This window comes from Podarcis pityusensis, assembly GCF_964106645.2.
Source record: "Podarcis pityusensis genome assembly, chromosome: 4".
NCBI classification, from domain to species: domain Eukaryota; kingdom Metazoa; phylum Chordata; class Lepidosauria; order Squamata; family Lacertidae; genus Podarcis; species Podarcis pityusensis.
This window is the reverse complement of record NC_138027.1, coordinates 75,898,196-75,904,516: the sequence shown is the minus strand read 5'-3', so window position 1 is coordinate 75,904,516 and position 6,321 is coordinate 75,898,196. Positions and strand designations below refer to the sequence as shown.

Sequence of the window (6,321 nt, the reverse complement as noted above, 5' to 3'; positions counted from 1 at the left end):
AGCCGGGCTGGGGGACTAACGCTGGCCCCACCCGCCGGAATCCAGCTCCGCCCCCTTCCTTCTGTCTCGCCTCGCCTGCGCGCGCTACCTCGCCCGCCTACCTACCTAGCAGCTACTCCTCTCATTATTCACCCCCCCCCGTGCGCGCGCATGTATCCCGCAACGTTCTGCCGCCCACGCTCTATCTAGACATCGCGGCTATCGCTCCGCACGAGCGGGCTCTACCGTAAAGTCGCTCGCCGCCGGATAGCGGGCCCCGCTTTCCAACATTGTCGCAAAGCTTATATAGCGGGAAGGAGCGATGAAACCCGGGCAACCAAAGGGAGGCGGCGAGGGGGGGGTGAAGCAGCGGAAGAGAGCGGCGATCTTCCAGTGGTTGGGAACTGAGCTCCCCCTCGGCGAAAGGGATTGGGCTCTTCCGAACCCAGATACTGGAATGAGAAGCGGGATTGGCCGCTCGGAGACCTAAAACTTCAAGGGAGAGGAACGTGATTGGCTGTTTCCTCCTTTGAGGTGGAGCGCTTTGCCGGGACTGTTGAGTAATGTGTTGCTTCGATGTTTGTAGTCTGATTTCCAAGCAGGTTTTTTCTTTTTAAAGAAGAAAGGTAACTGAAGCAACGCAACTTTAATGTACATTGCTGAGGCCTTGAGAGTGTCTTTGCACGTGAGAAGTGCAACCCATTCCGATTTCGGTGGGTTATGCAGTGATTCTTGACTCACAGTACCATCTTGTGCACCTTTCCTCCGAAATAAGGTGCACTGCCGACTTAAGATGCAACGAGGTCTTGAGGGATAGCTCAGTTGGTAGAGCATGAGACCCTTAATCTCAGGGTTGTGCGTTTGAGTCCCACTAGATGACCCTGGGGGTCCCTTCCAACTCTGATCCTTCTGTGTTTCAAATCACATTTGCCCCTGCAGTTGGATGTGTTTCCAAGTTGCCCGCTGTCTGTCCGCACTGGTGGGTGGAGAGAGGGTGGAGATTCTGGCTTCATATGGCTTATGTTGCTTTGGGAGGAAATGCATCAAAACACAGGGTTTAGATGTGGATTGTGACTAGCATCCTATATAGAGGGCTTCACAAAACAGCCGAGGGAGTGCGCAGGATATAGAAGACAGGAGTGTGTACACAAGCCGGCCCACCCATGAGGCGAGGTGAAGCAGACATCCACTAAACTCGTGGGATATGCAGCCCATTTGTGTACACAACCTAAGTTCAACAGGTCTTACCCCCAGATGAGTTTGCTAAAATTTGAGCCTCTCAGTTAATCTTATAGTCAAACCTTGGTTTTCGAATGTCTTGGCTGCCGAAGGTTTCAGAAGCCAAATGCTGAAAACCTGAAAGTGAATGCTTCTGTTTTCGAATGAGCCTCGGAAGTCGAACAGCTTCCGAGGCAGATTTTCAGTTTTCCCCCTTGACATTGCTGACAGCCCTTTGATCCTCAGTTTTCGAACATTTCGGAAGTCAACCGGACTTCCGGAACGGATTACATTTGAAAACCGAGGTTCCATTTTAATGCGTACTTCAAAGTGAGTCTCTTCAAGTTCCAGTGGCTTACTCCGGGGTAAATAGTTATAGGATGGCAGCATCAGTTTTGCAGCATGATTATTTTTGAGTAAACATGGTTTAGGATTAGGCTGTGGTGGTAGCTTCCATGCATGTCAAATCAGAATATGTCACCTACATCTGTCCTCAGTTTAAACCAATTTGTTTGTTTTTTTATTCTGCATTAAACCACATACAAATAGTTCAATAACAGTTCAGATGGGCCTAAGTCAGAGGTTTTCAACCTTTTTGAGTCCATGGCTCCCTTGACCAACTACATTCTTTCTGTGGGGCTCAGGAGCCCAGTTATGTCCAGTTTGGGAGGCAGCTCAGGAGCCCAGTTTGGGAGGCAGAGACACAAGAGGGCATCAGAGGAGGGAGGGAAGGAAAGAGGGACAGAGGCCAGTATTGCCCGCAGCACCCCTGACTATCATTCAAAGCACTCTGTTTGAAAACCACTGGCCTAAGTTAATCATAAACCATTAAGTTCAATGGATCTACTTGGAGTAAGACTAACATTGGAAACATGCCATATTTCCACAGTCAGTTCTTTGGTGTTTTTGAAGTGTGATGTAGTTTTAGTGTATCTATGCTTTTTCCATCTTACCTTAATGCTGAAAGCCATTACACATATTTGTACAATATATTGCAGTGGTATAATGCATGTAATAGAAAACTATTGATTTTCTTCTGCAGCCCTGCTATTTGAACACTGCAGTGAGTGTTCATATTTAAAACAGAGCGGAAAGTTAGTAGAACAAAGTATTTTTACTTGTGGGAAGGGGGCTAATTTAAGTGAGCCATTAAAGAGGGTGTGTTTTGGTATCTTCATTACAGTGACATTGACTGTTATTTCTGAGCAGTGAGCAGCCCCGTATAAAAAGCCAATGAAGAAACAGTAGCATGAAGAGTGTGGCAATGACAAGTGTGGGAAGGGTTGAGCAGCCTTTCTGCCTACTGTTACTTCTCCCAATAAGTGCCCCTCTGTGTCCCCATTATGTCACCAAATATGGGTTTAGGAGGACATGTTGGCCCAAATTATACTTAGCTCTTTCCTCTGTATCAAGTGACCATTCTCAGGTACTGAATGAGTCCTCCTAATAAACAGAAGTCAAATTTAGTAGTCCTTACATAAGGGATGCGGGTAGTGCTGTGGTCTAAACCACAGAGCCTAGGGTTTGCCGATCAAAAGGTCGGTGGTTCGAATCCCTGTGATGGGGTGAGCTCCCATTGTTCGGTCCCAGCTCCTGCCCACCTAGCAGTTCAAAAGCATGCCAGTGCAAGTAGATAAATAGATAAATAGTAGATAAATTCCCGCTCTGGCGGGAAGGTAAACAGCGTTTCCATGCGCTGCTCTGGTTTCGCCAGAAGCAGCTTAGTCATGCTGGCCACATGACCCGGAAGCTGTCTGCGGACAAACGCCGGCTCCCTCGGCCTATAGAGCGAGATGAGCGCCGCAACCCCATAGTCCTCTGCAACTGGACCTAACGGTCAGGGGTACCTTTACCTTTACTTTTTTACATTTACAAAGTCAAAATGTAGAAGTGTGATAAGCAAGCAAAGCTAAGAGCCATGTAGATAGCTAATGGTAGATATGGGAACAATTGATGACTTGAGGAAAGATAATGTTGGAAGGCATGTATACAGTGATTACTGCATTTGGATGAAGCCCCCTCCTGGCCTCTTCCTCCTCCCATCTAGCCAGGACAAGGAGGTAGTAAAAAGCTTTTGCTAACTGCTGTTAGTCATTCGGTCTGAATCAATAAACTGCCTAACATTAACTATGGTTAGTTTAAAACAAGCCAACCTAAGTGGCTTATTTTTTTATATTTATACTTGCAGTACAATTTTTTTTCTAACATAGCTCAAAATAAGAGAAAAGAAGGAAAGGAGAAGGGAACGGGTTGGTATTAGAAAAAATTGCAGATAAATAATTGTTGGTAACAACTATATAAAAAAATAAGAGTGCTTTATAAAAGTCCATTAACAGACTGTCTAAGCATTAATATCATTATCTGCCATCCAAATGCCCCCCTTGGAGTCTGGAATCTGTTGTCTGTTAAAAACTGCATGTCCAAATGCGGAAAGTACATTAATGTCCTCTGTCCGTTGTACAATTGCAGGTGGGGATTTATCTTTCGAGTGCTGGAGAATGCATCTTTTTGTTGCCACGAAAGCCCTTGGGACCTATTTATGTTGTCCATCTGATAGTTCCCACAGTGCCGGGATGTAATTCAAAACTGAATATATATCAGTGAATTTCAAAGAAGATTCTAAAACTAGATTAATATGTATAATGATCTCAGTCCAGAAGGAAGTCACCATGGAACAAACCCACATTGTAATAATGCTTTTGGTACAGTGTGACAACACCAGGGTCAAAAGTCAGAGAGGGTTATCCACTTGGAAATGCTTTTTTATTATTAATTTAAACTACAAATCTAAGGAAACACAACATACTGAGGCAAGGACATCTTTTCATTGGCACTTGTGAAGAAATCCTATCTATTTTAATTGTGTTTTAATGGATATTGTGTAATATATTCTGCCATTTGTATTGTAATGTGTTTGATGGGGGAATCCTCCGGTTATGTGGAAGTTGGTTTAACTGTCACTGGGAGATCTCAACTGACAGCAAGGAGGAAATAGAACTCGCAGTATGCAAAAGAAGAATAGAAGACTTGCATATTCAGATTGGTTATTGCAGATTTAGAATTCTTAGCTAATCGGTGCAGTTGACTGGTAGTAATATATATATGGCCATGTGGTGGTCAGCAGGAGGGTTAGTTGGTTAGTCCATGCTGATTGGTGCTTGATGTTCATGGTGTTCAACCAGAAGATGAAGCCAGCAGAGAAAGAAGATTGCAGAAGAAAAAAGAACATCTGAAAGGAAGACAGAGTGTATTGGTGACTGATGACTTGCCTGGGGTAGCTGAATCACTTGGATCAGACTGAAGAGATGAGAAGAGCACCTGTCTACGCCACTGAGAGAGAAGGGAGGGACACTATGGAGTGCTAGGCTATAGTGTCTGTCTGGTAGGAGAACCAGAGGAAGATTCCAGGACAGGCAGCAGAAACAGACTTACACTTTACTAGCGGCTGAATCATGGGAATTCAACAAAAGCCCTCAATTATAGTCAGCTGGTGAGGCTTCACTGAAGTGGACCAGTGGGAGTCTGGAAAAAGTGTTTGAATAAAGTGTTTTAATATAGTTACTAATGGGTAACTACGTATACTGTGGTTATTAAAAGGGTAACTACACTTGCTGTGTAGTAGATGTGCAGAAACTAATGTATAGGGAGTACTTGGTTTTGGTTGAATCCTCTACAGGAAAGATATACTGGTTGCAAGAAAGGAAGGAAATGCAAACGAGATTCCAAGGACTAGAAAATGAGACTGAAGCAAGAAATAAAGTGCACTAAAAGGGAGCAGGTGCCCAGTGAGTGATTCCTATAGCTTGGTGTCCAAGCAACTTACTTGTCAAAACTCTGACTTCTAAAATCTCACAGAACTGGTTGCCTGCACATTTTGCTTTTTAACTTTTCTTCCAGGATGACTACATACTTACCTTGTTTTTAAATGAAAGGTCAGAGTCTGGGTGCCCTTGCAGTAAAGGACCCTGGTGCAATTACTCCAATTGCACCATTATAATCCACCCATGGGTACAACATTATCTGCATATTTTTCTTATGTTTGTAAAGAAAGGAACTAAAAGTGTGTATGTATCTTAATGAATGATGGAAATTTAGGGAAGGAATGTGGAGTTTCTCTGCATCTCTTGGTTATGGGCATTTTCCTTTTGGTGATATTGTCATTGGCCAATAATATTAAAGAAAACCAATGGATAAAGTTACTGAGACACACAATGCATCTGGCAAGATAACAGAATATGTTTATTCCATGTTTCTGCCCTCTGCAGCTGCTTTCTACTGTTGCAGTTTTGAAATCCCCAGGTGGCATGTTAGAAATATAATAGGAAATGTCTTGGTGTAGCAGGATTGCAGGACAAGGCATACATTTTCCATATTGCTGTGGACAGTAATAACATTGATACAAACCAGATGAATTCTGACATTGTTCAGATTTTGAGCACGGCCATGAAACTTGATGTGTGCTCTTATTGTGTAAGTGCTGTTTAGAGACTGTTTGTTATACAGCTGCCAAATAGTCATAATGGGATATAATGTAAAGAAAATGTGTTATTGTGAGGATTCATGAGCACTAAAGAATTGTATATGCCTATTTTTTTCCATCATGCTAAAAAAGAGGGAAGGGAAGAAGAAGAAGAAGAAGAGTTTGGATTTGATATCCCACCTTTCACTCCCCTTCAGGAGTCTCAAAGCGGCTAACATTCTCCTTTCCCTTCCTCCCCCACAACAAACACTCTGTGAGATGAGTGGGGCTGAGAGACTTCAAAGAAGTGTGACTGGCCCAAGGTCACCCAGCAGCTGCATGTGGAGGAGCGGGGAAGCGAACCCAGTTCCCCAGATTATGAGACTACCGCTCTTAACCACTACACCACACTGGGAAATCAGCTATATTTCAGTGCAAGAATTATGAAGCAAGGCTATTGTAGATTAGAACATTCTCACAGAGCTGCATGAGAAGATATATACAGTGGTGCCTCGCAAGACGAAAAGAATCCGTTCCGCGAGTCTCTTCGTCTTGCGGGTTTTTTCGTCTTGCGAAGCAAGCCCATTAGCGGTTTAGCGGATTAGCGCTACAGTATTAGCGGGTTTAGCGGATCAGCTGATAAGCGGCTTAGCGATCAACTGTTA

General features: G+C 43.9%; 1 long non-coding RNA gene across 1 annotated transcript; it reads left to right on the top strand.

Moving 5' to 3' along the window:
- Positions 1–478: 478 nt before the first annotated feature.
- LOC308475884 lies at positions 479–4,769 on the top strand. The gene is made up of 2 exons (XR_013985477.1): positions 479–605; positions 3,667–4,769. It is a non-coding gene; the product is annotated as an uncharacterized lncRNA (long non-coding RNA).
- Positions 4,770–6,321: the final 1,552 nt, after the last annotated feature.